This window comes from Triticum aestivum, chromosome 4A (genome assembly GCF_018294505.1).
Source record: "Triticum aestivum cultivar Chinese Spring chromosome 4A, IWGSC CS RefSeq v2.1, whole genome shotgun sequence".
NCBI lineage: Eukaryota > Viridiplantae > Streptophyta > Magnoliopsida > Poales > Poaceae > Triticum > Triticum aestivum.
In genome coordinates, this window is record NC_057803.1 from 563,888,239 (window position 1) to 563,901,488 (window position 13,250).

General features: G+C 41.6%; 8 non-coding genes and 1 pseudogene across 8 annotated transcripts; all 9 read left to right on the forward strand.

Moving 5' to 3' along the window:
• The first annotated feature begins 8,186 nt into the window (after positions 1-8,186).
• On the forward strand, positions 8,187-8,279 carry LOC123088922 (small nucleolar RNA snR60/Z15/Z230/Z193/J17). The gene has a single exon (XR_006442176.1). It is a non-coding gene; the product is annotated as a small nucleolar RNA snR60/Z15/Z230/Z193/J17 (small nucleolar RNA).
• Positions 8,280-8,397: 118 nt separating this feature from the next.
• LOC123089013 (small nucleolar RNA U31b) lies at positions 8,398-8,482 on the forward strand. The gene has a single exon (XR_006442208.1). It is a non-coding gene; the product is annotated as a small nucleolar RNA U31b (small nucleolar RNA).
• Positions 8,483-8,630: 148 nt separating this feature from the next.
• Positions 8,631-8,734, forward strand: LOC123089000 (small nucleolar RNA Z107/R87). Its single transcript, XR_006442197.1, has one exon. It is a non-coding gene; the product is annotated as a small nucleolar RNA Z107/R87 (small nucleolar RNA).
• Positions 8,735-8,810: 76 nt separating this feature from the next.
• On the forward strand, positions 8,811-8,906 carry LOC123088861 (small nucleolar RNA R30/Z108). The gene has a single exon (XR_006442134.1). It is a non-coding gene; the product is annotated as a small nucleolar RNA R30/Z108 (small nucleolar RNA).
• A 61-nt stretch (positions 8,907-8,967) lies between these two features.
• LOC123089014 (small nucleolar RNA snoR31) lies at positions 8,968-9,061 on the forward strand. The gene has a single exon (XR_006442209.1). It is a non-coding gene; the product is annotated as a small nucleolar RNA snoR31 (small nucleolar RNA).
• Positions 9,062-9,105: 44 nt separating this feature from the next.
• On the forward strand, positions 9,106-9,189 carry LOC123088991 (uncharacterized; annotated as a pseudogene).
• Positions 9,190-9,269: 80 nt separating this feature from the next.
• LOC123089003 (small nucleolar RNA snoR77Y) lies at positions 9,270-9,350 on the forward strand. The gene has a single exon (XR_006442200.1). It is a non-coding gene; the product is annotated as a small nucleolar RNA snoR77Y (small nucleolar RNA).
• A 58-nt stretch (positions 9,351-9,408) lies between these two features.
• On the forward strand, positions 9,409-9,591 carry LOC123088985 (small nucleolar RNA Z112). The gene has a single exon (XR_006442185.1). It is a non-coding gene; the product is annotated as a small nucleolar RNA Z112 (small nucleolar RNA).
• Positions 9,592-9,740: 149 nt separating this feature from the next.
• Positions 9,741-9,862, forward strand: LOC123088711 (small nucleolar RNA SNORD14). The gene has a single exon (XR_006442021.1). It is a non-coding gene; the product is annotated as a small nucleolar RNA SNORD14 (small nucleolar RNA).
• Positions 9,863-13,250: the final 3,388 nt, after the last annotated feature.

Below are 13,250 nucleotides of genomic sequence, written 5' to 3' on the forward strand. Positions count from 1 at the left end.
TAATTCTGGTTCAAGAATGCATTGATTAAAGTGCATTGGTATGTACAATGTTAAAACGGAGACAGCTCTATCTAAACCGGAGTTTTATGAAGCAACAGCATCTGGCGGTTCAACAAGGGGACTAATGGTATATACCGGTTTGGCAATTTTTCTACAAAGTTAAACCGCTGGATCTAAGCATTGAAACAGTTGAGATTACGGATAGATAAGTGTATAAAAACAGATTTCACAAGATTTCTCTACAGCGACGGATCTGAAGCAAGTTCAGAAAATAATGAAAATATTCAAGGTTCAAAAAAGAACAGTACCGAATCAATGGGCAGAGATACAGGCAGATCTATGGTCTTGAAGCATATAAGTAAAGGCAGATGCTAAGAACTACCGCTACACAGAGCAAAGGTTCACAGGTTCATCTAAGATCTATCATATGAGTACGAAGCAGACGATGCACACTGAAGAACTTGGAAACCCTAGAATGGATCTACGGGGGAAAAGGTGAAGAACTCACCGGAGCCGAGGAAGAAACAGAAGGTCGCCGCAATGCCCTGGTACAATGAGGGTGATGCAGCGGCCAAGGTCGAAGCAGAGGTCGTCGACGGCAGCGGAGCTCCGAAGCTGGATGACGCGGGGAAGATGAAGCAGAAGGGCACGAAGGGGAAAAAGAAATGACCCTTCGGTCCTATTTATAAGGCAAGGGACCGCGGGTTTGGAAACGAAGTTGTCGCCTTAATTGTCGTAGACCTATTAAACAGGTGACGTCACGCCGGTTTACAACGACCAGAGAAGATGACGTCACGGCGGTTCAACAAACTACAAGAAGATATTGAAGATAAAGATTTTTGCTAAGGATTGACATGAACCTGATCAAATCAATCTGGGGCCTAATGTTGGGGATATCACTACTGGGCGTAAACCGGCCTATTTGGGTCGGGTTAACTTCTTCAGTAGTTTAGTATGTTAAAGCCCAAGAAGGCAGATGAGGGCTCAAGGCCCATAGTTGGTTCAAGGCCTGTAGCCATAAACCGGCATTGGTATTTAACTTGTACTGTAAGTTAGGAATAAGTAGAGACCAAACCGGACACATCTATGAGCCGGTATTGGGACTCTGTGAACCGACGGGCCTCACCCGTGTATATAAGGGGACGACCCGGCGGCAGTTCAAGGAAAAACAGACAACAACTCGAGACATAGGCGAAGCTTGTTTGCTCCCTAGTCATCGAAACCCCATCAATCCCATCACAACTAGACGTAGGCTTTTACCTTCATCGAAGGGGCCGAACTAGTATAAACTCTCTTGCGTCCCTGTGTCCACTTTAACCCCTTCAAGCTAACCCGTCGCGATGGCTCCACGACTAAGTCCTTTCTCTAGGACATCTGCCGTGACAAAATTGAAAGGCATTGCTGGCCTAAATTGATCAAAATGGATCACTAGATAAGGCAGTGATTCAGCACAATTGGCATTGTTTTGGTTTTGTCATTCTGGGTGCTATGGCATTGTTTTGGTTTTTTGTGATGTAAGGCACTGATTCAGCACAAATGGCAAACTTGACAGACATACCAAACTGACCAAATATGCATTCATCAGTACAATTGAATCAAAACTTGAAAAGTATAATGCCAAACTAACATGGCAATTGCATCCACAAGTACAGTTGCATCAAAACTTGACACTAGATAACCAAACTGACATGATAACCAAATAAGTCTTTCCCATCATCCAGATAGAAAACAAAGTAGCCATGTTTCTTACAGGAGATTGTTGCAGTCACTATGTATCAACATAACGAAAATGAGCAAATTGTTACCATAGATGATCATTTCAACAACACAGGTAAAATGATCATCTAGGTACCAAACACTCATCTACTACAAACTACCTAAAGATATCAAATATAGAAGATTTGGGAGCCTTATTTGGAAGATCAGATTGGTTGTCCAAGAAGCTTGACTTTCTTTTTGCAGCAGCCATGGATTGCTCCCTTGCTTTTTGTGCAGCAGCCTTCATCCTCTCTTGAGTAGCAGCAAGCCTTTTTGTCAGCTTCTCTTTTGGCAGCAGCAAGCTTCCTCTCCTCCTCTCTTTTTGCAACAGCTAAAATCTTCTCGTCTTCTCTTCTGGCAGCAACAAGCTTCTTCTCCTCTTCTCTTTTGGCAGCAGCAAGCTTCTTCTCCTATTCTCTTTTTGCAGCAGCAATTCTCTTCTCTTCTTCTCTTTTAGCAGCAGTTGCTTCCCTCTGTAGTCTCTTCTCTTCCTCCTTCTCAGCAGTAGCTCTTTTCTTTGCTTCTAGCCTTGCCTTTTTCTTAGCAGCTATTGTTTTCATTGTATCAAGAATAATCTGTCTGGTCTCAGCTTGAACTCTCTTGTTTAGCTCTGCTTCTTCTTTCTTTTTGGCAACTGTTTGCAATGCAGCCAATCTTCTTCTTTCTGCAAGTTCAGCTTTCTTCTGTGCCACTTCATGTTTCCTTCTTGATGTCTCTTCGGCTCTTCTGTGCCACTTCATGTTTCCAACTTGCTGCCTCTTTAGCTCTCCTCAACTCCTCTTCTCTTCTAGATTGTAGAATGGCCTGCTTCCTCTCCTCTAGTTCTCTATCTCTCCGGTTCTTCATGGCCTCCAACTTCTATGCCAACTCACCTGGCCTAATGGTACTGAAACTTGCTTGGCTTCCTTGTCTAGCAGACTGGTTGAGCAACACTTGTGCAGCACTAAGGAAATCAGAACTAGGTAGTGGCATCTATTCCACAACTCTTGGTGTTGGCATCTGCAAAAAATACACAAGTGACAACTGTGAGATCAATACAATTCATACAGAACTAGGCACTGCTTGTCCATGATGAAATTCAGAAATTATATTACCTGGGCAATCATGTTGTCTACCATGAGATTATCATATGTACCTGAAGCTTCATGGTTCTGCTCATCAGGAATAGTTTGTGTTACATAATTTCCAAAACATGAGAGAATACAAGTGCCTAAGAACACAATGTTACCTGTGTTAAAACTGGATCTGCTTCAGTTGATGTAGTTGTTTGTGCAGCATCACCTTGTTCTGGAGGTGGCACATTTCCAGCACCTTGTTCAGGAGGGGGCACACTTGCAGCACTTGGTGGTGGCAGTCCAGCCTTCAAGTATTTGCAGCCCTTCTTGTTATGATCTGCCTCACCACAGTAAGAACGGTGCATGATGGCACCATGCCTTGTTATTTTCTTCCCTCCCCTTCTATGATCAACCTCTCCAGGTGCTTGCCTCCTTGTAATACATGGCCTACCCACATGCTTCTAATACAATGGTGTCTCAATTGGGGGCCCATGTAAGTCCTCCCACTCTCTCCTATCTTTGCAAGGATATATAATGTTTCCATATGCCTTTTTGAACATCTCCTTTGAGTAGCAAGGGTCAACCATGGTAAGAGGATCAATTATGTCATTCCTGCAGCAGGCAATGACATGAGAGCATGGAACCCCTCCTTTCTGTATCCTTCTGCAGGTGCATGTTTTCTTATGCATGTCCACTATGTAGTCATGCCCTCTATCACCTACTAGAAAAAGACCATCTCCTGATCCCTCCACATAGCAGGTGTTTGCAAATGAAGTTGCCTTCTCAACCTTCTTCCTGATCTTTGGGCATATATCACCTGGACATTTGTCTGAATCCATTTGCTTGCTGTAATGCCTTGTCATGAGATGCCTATAAATCCTATCAACCATGGTAAGCATTGGCAGCTCCCTAGCCTCCAAAATGTACCTGCATTGAACATGTTGATCACATTAGGTTGCAGCAAGCACTACTATATCACAGGTACATCACAAATGTTGATCAAAGAAGATGGTTTTACCTGCTGAATAATTCACAGATGTTGTTAAGCAAAATATCACATTTTGGCAAGTCACTCTGGAAAGCTTTGACCCAAGTTTCAGGCTCTACCTCATGCAGCCAGTTGTGGGAATCTTCATTAAGAATCTTCATTTCCTGCATGCTCTGCTCATATAGCTGCACTGTGTTGCTTCTAGCTATCTTCCACAATTGATTCTTCAAGATATCACCCTTGAAAGACTGCTGAAAGTTCTGCCACATGTGCCTAACACAAAATCTGTGTTCTGACTCAGGGAACAATTCTTCAACTGCATTGATGAGCCCCTTTTGTTTGTCTGACATGATTGTCCAAGGTTTAGTGTTTATGATGCCTAGATCTCTTTTAAGTGTGTCAAGAAACCATGCCCAGTTAGGAGTGTCCTCAACTTCAACCACAACTATTGCAATTGGAAAAATGCAGTTATTTGGATCTACCCCAACAACTGCAAGCAGTTGACCTTTGTATCTAGTCTTAATGTGACAACCATCAAGAGAGATGACAGGTCTGCAACCTTCTATAAATCCTATTTTGCATGCATCTAGGCACATGTACAACTTACTGAACCTTCCATTATCAAGGGACACATAGAAAGATGAACCAGGGTTGCTTCTCCTAACCTCATGTGCATAATTCCAAAGAATCTTATACTGCCCTTCTTCATCACCATAAATTATTTTCATAGCCATTCTCCTTGCCCTATGGAGCTTCATCCTACCAGGTTTCATGTGACATTCCTTCTGAACAACCCTAGAGAAATTCATCAAGTTCATATCTTGATCAGCCCTAAAGCTCTCTAAGTACTTGAGTACTAAGAATTTAGATGTGAAAGCCCTAATCTTCTACTTCTTGTTGCATGTGTGCTCATGCACATATCTCTTCACCATGAATGCCTTGGTCCTCTTGCCATATGATGCCCACAAATACCATGTGCAATCATCATCACACTTTGCTTTAAGTCTTTTCCTATCTTTGACAGGCAGCTTGATATCAACTCTATTCTGGCAGGAGTACTCTTTAATTGTTGTCCTCAGTAGTTCTACACTCTCAAAGACTTGGCCTACATGGAATTTTGGCCTGTGTAGATCATATGGTCTAAAAGTGTTGAACTTCAAGTGCAACTCTTCACCACCTGAATCAGGTGCCCACAAATCATCACCTTCAGACAAGTCTTCATCTGAATTATACTTCTGTTTTCCTTTCTCTTGAGCTTTACTTTGGACTTGATTTCCTTTCTGCTTTCCTCTGTCATTTGATTTATTCTCCTGTTTCTGTTCTGGTTCATCCTCATCTACATTATCTTCATACAAGTCATCATCATCATTGCCAATCTCATTGTCACTATCCACACTTAATCCAGGGTCATAGCCTTCGAGCTATGGACATAATGCCCTATTCCAGCCATCGAGTCGATGAGATATATTGGTTGTGGTCTGTGGTGGTGGTCAGTGCCTATGTTGACATGTTCAGGTTTAGTTAATGGTCATGTCTTTGTGGATGGTAGGCTCTGATTAACTGGATTTTGGTTATTATATGTTTTTTATGCCGGAATTTGGAAATTGCTGTTGTTTACTTAGGATGATAGCTTAGATTATACTTCTAATCGTTATTATATGTTGTTTATGCTAGAATTTGGAAATTGCTGCTGTTTACTTGGGATGGTAGATTAGATTATACTTGTAGTAGTGGACTGTTGTATGAAATGCTAGCCTGAATTTACCTTCTTTGCATAAAGGCATGTAAACGACAACCTTACATATCTCATTCTTTTGTTGTTTGTGAGCTGTGACAAGTGGGTCTGGTTTGCTGTAGGTACCTTGTCTTTCTTATAGGTGGGATGTATAACCTGATGGCCAAAGTTGATGCAAGGAACTAATAGTAACAATGTTGTAAATGTGTGCCTTCTCTATTGCATGCTTGAGTAATGTATTTGTCCTATCTAATCCTGAACTAGTATAACAACAATTCTAAAGTACTATGATGTTGGTTGCTCCACCAATTATATACGGTGTTGCATGTTCTTTTCATTTTGTTGGTGGCACATCATTAATCTTCCTCTGTTTGCTATCATTGCCTTACTTGAGATGTTTATGTGCTGGCTTTGTGTCGAGTCATTCTTAGATGGTGGTGACTCCTCTGTTATAGTCATGGTGCTTGTTTGTTATTCTGCAATTGAACTTTGGATTATTTGTTCAACTGATCTGTATCAGCTTTCTTGTTGTGTCCATATTATTTTGGCAACATATTAAGCTATGCATGTTCTCACCTGCAGTTGTTCCAACTGCTACTGACAACCAGATGCAAGTGGGTATCCGTGTGTTGCAAGTTGAATGTGAGATGACAATGGATAGCAAGCTCCTGGGCGAGTTTGACCTCATTGGCATCCCGCCAGCACCGAGGGCCATGCCACAGAGCGTGGTGGTCGCTGCCTCCCAAGACAAAGCCCACCTCCACAACCGTGCGCTGGGACAGGAGGAATGGCCACTGCTTCCTCCACCATGTTCGCATCGCCCACATCCGAGTCGGGCAGCTTGGTGTACAGGTGAGATCATTTTTCCTCTCTGTCAATGTGATGCATCTAACTACATCATACCTTTTTTTCTGCTCCATTTTGTATGTGATAGGTATTTTTGTTGTGCTTCGATCATGTTAAGATTGTGCTTAACTGGATTTAATCTTTACTAAACTATGAGATTTTCTTCTTAGTAGCTAGTGATGTTTCAATTGGCTAAAGATTGTTGCTTTGAGAGGTTGTATATATTTGCGATATGGCAATGATTTATAGGTCTCAAGTTTAGTTGAGAGCTAAATGCTAAAGCTTCAACTGAATCTTGGTCCTTGTTAGATTGTTGTAGAAGTATTTTGGTTAATTCCAACCCATGGGTCCTTATTAGACTGTTGTACAATGTGAAGATCCATGAACCTCTTCTTACTTACTTTGTTATCATCTTTTTCCTGCCATGTTTTGTGCTCATTAGAGAAACACTTGACCCTGTTCTTTGAATGTTACAGGGAACGTTGCTAATGGGGAAAAGAACAACCTGTAAGTCATGGTTGTTGCAGGCCTAGGCAACTCGAAATGCTCAAGAGCCACGTTGGCGAATGACCGAATAGAAGAAGTGCTACATGAAGGCCATGGACATGCTTGAGAAAATAGATAGCACCACGATTGCTGAACTCGTAGAGCTTGGCCATCGGCAAATATCCGAGTGTATGAGGTGTTGCCAGTGAGATGCCTCTTGAACAGTGCATGGTGAGTCTTCCTTTCACTTGCCTTTTCTTGCTCTCTACTCCAACTTTGCTTGATGCATCCCTCGTCTGGCGTCTGTATTTCCCTTTGCAATGTTGTATAACCTTTTTGCTCACTGTTTTGTAATAGGAGACTTATGATGATACTGATGAGAGGGATCTTGCAGAGTTTTTGGCGAGTCTTCCTTTCCCTTGCCTTTTCTCGCTTCATTTTCCATCATTGCTCGGTGCATCCCAGATCCAATGTATGTATTTTCAGTAGCACTGTTGTATAATTTTTTTTACTTCTATTTGCTGCCACCGTTGCTCAATGCTAGCTCACTGATATAAGCTGGGCCTTATCTATTTGTACTTGAACTAGCTAACTTTTTATAAATCTGCCCCTGCATAGGAGCAGTTGGTATTGTTTGGCATCTCTTTTTCCTGATTTCCCACCAGTAGTGATAACCATGACATGGTCTGGCAATGGTTCATGTTTAGTTTTGATAGGCTCCTTACTATATGCTAGGATTTTGACTTGTTAAATTGAACAAAATGCTCACCTATTGGTGTAGTGCTATTGTGTATTGATAGAACAAGCTCTATCCATCTCTTGGAATCAGCCATGTGTATTTTTGTGACGTGCTTTAGTGCAAGGAAAAGTCCTCTAGTGTTATCTGCCTAGTGTTTGCTATGAATCATGTGTATGTGTAGGGCAAAAATAAAATTGATAATTAAAATACTAGACCACTCCCCTCATTCTTAATATGTTTTCTGGTATATAGGTTCTTAATATGATGCCCTTGTTCTGTTTAAGATCAATGCTATGGTGCACATTAACCTTAGGTAATGTTTACTCTACTCAAGTACTCTCTCTGCATGCTGATGACGGTCACCCTGTATACACTAAATTTGATGAATTTGATGTTAATCTTGGCCTCTTAGTACATATGTCATGAATTTGATGTTAATCCTGTTATATCACCACCCACATTCTAAGCCCTCTTACATACCATATTGTTTGTTTGACATGTTAATTAGTTATGTTGTTTGGCCTATGATCAAGCTATTCTAATAGACAATCATATGATTTTGTACTAGTGTAACTTGTCTGAGGTAGGCTGATGATCACAAATGCATAGTTCAAATGACCAAACTGTGACTACTTGAAGAAAATAGTCTTTTTCTCCTAGCTGATGACCTTCAGCTTTCATATTTAGTTTCAGTTACTGCATACGAGAAATCATACCCTACTCAGTTAATCTATTTCGATTGGACAAATAATCACTTTGATGTTTCCAATGATTCTGCAAACCAGTTTGAGGACATGATTTTAAATTTGTCCCCCCCAGTCTTAGGGTCCGCTTAGGTGGATCTGTGTTGATTGACATAATTTTGAATCTGACTCCGTAGATGAAATTTTGAACAGTTAGTTTGATCTTATTTTCTACTCCCTCCGATCCATAATACGTGTCATAGTTTCGAACTAAGGTTAGTTCAACCTTAGTTCAAAACTATGACACCTATTTTGGATCGGAGGGAGCATTTCCTTGGGTGATGGTAGTGATAATTTGCAAATATTCAAGCTCAACATACCAAATCACAGGTTTTCTCCCAGGAGTTGATTTGTATGCTGATTATCTCACTGAACCAAGCCATCTGATACCCTATATTTTTAATCTCCCGTTCATTGTTCTCTCCTGACTCTTTTTGTGTAGTTTGTTTGTTGTGGAGAACGTAGTTGCGATGAGGATAACAAGCTCCCTCTTCTGAAAGCATTGACGACATTGCTGGCAGAATCAAACAACTTAAACATTGCCACAACTGAGCAACTGTATATTTCTTCAATATTTTTTAGCTGTTATTCTTGTCATCCAATGTTGATGATTTGTTTAGATCATGAGGAGTTACTGATGCATAATCCAACACTTGATCCGAGGGGTAGCATGAGCCGCCCGTGTGATGTCATCTTTACATCTGAATCCATTAGAGATCAGTTTTTCAATTGTTTTGTTTCTTCTTGATTTTGTCAGTATCATGGGATGGAACCTTGAAACAATCTTAGGACACCTTCTGACCCAGTGAATGAGAAGTCATTTATATTCTGATGCTATACCTTGCTTTCTTTTGACATTTTTTAGTTTTCTAGTTGCTGGTTAATCTTTTTTTTACACTAGAGATCTGTAATGCAATTGAAGCCCATGATGATTAGCTTTATGTTGGAATTACCGTCAGATAACCAATGGCGATATTTTTGCGGCTTTCTGAGGCTTAAAACCAATATCTTCAGCTCCTCTACAATTTTTCTATTGTTTGTTTCGTTCATCTTAGATTATCCCAGTGAAGATTCTAAGACCATAGAAAGTGTTGTATGACACTGATAGCAACAACTGCTTCTCTCCACTGCAAGTGTCCTCCTTCGGCCATAACCTTTGTGGTTTGGTCTGGGCTGGAATCTCCATTTGCACCTGGTTTGGATTAGCTGTGTGTGTGATTTTAACCTGGTCTCTGAGTGGTTATTTTATCTTGTTCTTTTATCTTGTTGATAGGAACCTGACATAGTATTTTGGTCGGTTTACAAAGCTGGTTATTGGGATTACATTTTTGTTAATGAGTAGCTAACCCAGTTGTAGTCAATATGATTTGATCAATTGTGGGATATGTTATGGCGACAATTGATAAATTTAAGGCTTGTTTCTCAAAACATTCACAGATGCCGCCTAAGAGCTTTCGCCTAGCCAAGCTTGAGAGCTACTACTGCTGATTCCTTCCTTGGATGTCCGAGCCTTGTTAATATCCCCATACTTTATTGTCTTCACTTCCATGTTTTTAGACGTCGCAAATGACGGTGAATCCCCATGAGCTTTTGCCTTATTGTTATGTGTGTGTTTTGTTTTGGCAAATGTCCTATCTAATCCTGAACTATTATGATAAATGTTATGAAGAACTCCCTCTGTCCCGAATTAATTGTCTTAGGTTAGTCTTGATACGAATGTATCTAGACATGTTTTTGTGTTAGATACATCCATATCTAGACAAATCTAAGACAACTAATTTGGGATGGAGGTAATACTATCATGTAGGTTGCTGCTCCAGTTAAATACGGTGTTGCATGTTCTTTTCATTTTGTTGGTGCCATATCACTGATCTTCCTCTGTTTGCTATCATATCACGCTCATATATGGTGGTGCACGATCTTTTCATTTACTTGCGATATTTCTGTTGAGTCATTGGATGATGTGATGACTCCTCTGCTATAATCATGATTGTTTGTTATTCTGCAATTGAACTTCGCATATTTTTTCAATTGATCTGTATTGACTTGCTTGCTATGTCCATATTGTTTTGGCACCATACTAAGCTATGTATATTCTCAGCTGCAGGTGTTCCCAACTGCTTCTGACAAGCCAGGGTTGTTAGGGTCACTTGCAACTGGTTGTCAAGCTGAAGAGGCTCAACATCGATACCATCTAGCAGTTTGTACACGTTATGATGATCTGGGCTGACTACCTTGGCTATGACTATTTAGGTGAGGCCCCGTTCTCTCCTTCTTTATTTGTCTAATCTGGGACCTAGCCTTCGAGCTATGGCCATAGTGCTCTGTTCCAGCCATCGAGTCGATGAGATATAGTGGCTGTGGTCTGTGGTGGTGGTCAGTGCCTATGTTGACATGTTCATGGCTTTTGTTTGTTGAGATGGCTAGGCTCTGATTGATTGGATGTTAGTTATTATCTCTTGTTTATGCCAGAATTTGGAAATTGATGTTGTTTACTTAGGATGGCAGCTTAGATTATACTTGTAGTCGTACACTGTTGTATGAAATGCTAGCTTGCATTTAACTTCTTTGCATATAGGCATGTAAACCACAACATTACATATCGGATTCTTTTGTTGTTTGTGTTCTGCTACGAGTGGGTCTGGTTTGCTGTAGGTATCTTATCTTTCTTATAGGTGGGATGTAGTATAACCTGATGGCCAAAGTTGATGCAAGGAACTAATAGTAGCAGCCCTACTTTTCGCTGGTAGCAAAGTTGTAAATGTGTGCCTTTTTTGTTGCATGCCTGAGTAATGTATTTGTCCCATCTAATCCTGAACTAGTATAACATGGTTCTGAACTACTATGATATTGGTTGCTCCACCAGTTATATATGGTGTTGCATGTTCTTTTCATTATGTTGGTGGCACATCACCGATCTTCCTCAGTTTGCTATTGTTGTCTTCAGATGTTTATGTGATGGCTTTGGGTCGAGTCGTTGTTAGATGGTGGTGACTCCTCTGTTATAGTCATGATGATCATTTGTTATCCTGTAATTGAGCTTTGGATTATTTGTTCAACTGATCTGCATTAGCTTTCTTGCAATATCCATATTATTTTGGCAGCATATTAAGCTATGTATGTTCTCACCCACATGTGTTCCGAAGTGCTGCTGACAACCAGATGCAAGTGGGTATTCGTATGTTGCAAGGTGGACGTGAGATGGCAATGGACAGCAAGCTCCTGGCGAGTTCGACCTCATCGGCATCATGCCGGCATCAAGGGCCACGCCACAGATGGAGGTGGCCGTCACCACCTAAGGCAAAGCCTGAAGGAAATATGGCCTAGAGGCAATAATAAAGTTATTATTTATTTCCTTATATCATGATAAATGTTTATTATTCATGCTAGAATTGTATTAACCAGAAACATAATACATGTATGAATACATAGACAAACATATTGTCACTAGTATGCCTCTACTTGACTAGCTCGTTGATCAAAGATGGTTATGTTTCCTAACCATAGACATGAGTTATCATTTGATTAACGGGGTCACATCATTAGGAGAATGATGTGATTGACATGACCCATTCCGTTAGCATAGCACCCGATCGTTTAGTATGTTGCTATTGCTTTCTTCATGACTTATACATGTTCCTATGACTATGAGATTATGCAACCCCCGTTTACCGGAGGAACACTTTGTGTGCTACCAAACGTCACAACGTAACTGGGTGATTATAAAGGTGCTCTACAGGTGTCTCCAAAGGTAATTGTTGGGTTGGCGTATTTCGAGATTAGGATTTGTCACTCCGATTGTCAGAGAGGTATCTCTGGGCCCTCTCGGTAATGCACATCACTTAAGTCTTGCAAGCATTGCAACTAATGAGTTAGTTGCAGGATGATGTATTACAGAACGAGTAGAGAGACTTGCCGGTAACGAGATTGAACTAGGTATTGAGATACCGACGATCGAATCTCGGGCAAGTAACATATCGATGAAAAAGGGAACAACGTATGTTGTTATGCGGTTTGACCGATAAAAGATCTTCGTAGAATATGTGGAAGCCAATATGAGCATCCAGGTTCCGCTATTGGTTATTGACCGGAGACGTGTCTCGGTCATGTCTACATAGTTCTCGAACCCGTAGGGTCCGCACGCTTAACGTTTCGATGACAGTTATATTATGAGTTTATATGTTTTGATGTACCGAAGGTTGTTCAGAGTTCCGAATGTGATCACGGACATGACGAGGAGTCTCGAAATGGTCGAGACATGAAGATTGATATATTGGAAGCCTATGTTTGGATATCGGAAGTGTTCCGGGTGAAATCGGGATTTTACCGGAGTACCGGGAAGTTACCGGAACCCCCCAAGGACTTAATAGGCCTTAGTGGGCCTAGGTGGAAGAGAGGACAGGGGGCTAGGGTTGGGCCCCCCCCCAATCTGAATAGGACAAGGAGAGGGGGGCGGCGCCCCCCTTCCTTCTTCTCCTCCACTCTTTCCCCCTCCCAAGTCCTAATCCAACTAGGAAAGGGGAGGGAGTCCTACTCCCGGTAGGAGTAGGACTCCTCCTGGCGCGCCTCCTCTTTGGCCGGCCACACCTCCCCCCCTTGCTCCTTTATATACGGGGGCAGGGGGCACCCCATAGACACAACAATTGATCGTTTGATCTTTTAGCCATGTGTGGTACCCCCCTCCACCATAGTCCACCTCGATATTACTGTAGTGGTGCTTAGGCGAAGCCTTGCGTCGGTAGAACATCAACATCATCACCACGCTGTTGTGCTGACGAAACTCTCCCTCAACACTCGGCTGGATCGGAGTTCGAGGGACGTCATCGGGCTGAACGTGTGCTGAACTCGAAGGTGCCGTACGTTTGGTAATTGATCGGTCGGATCGTGAAGACGTACGACT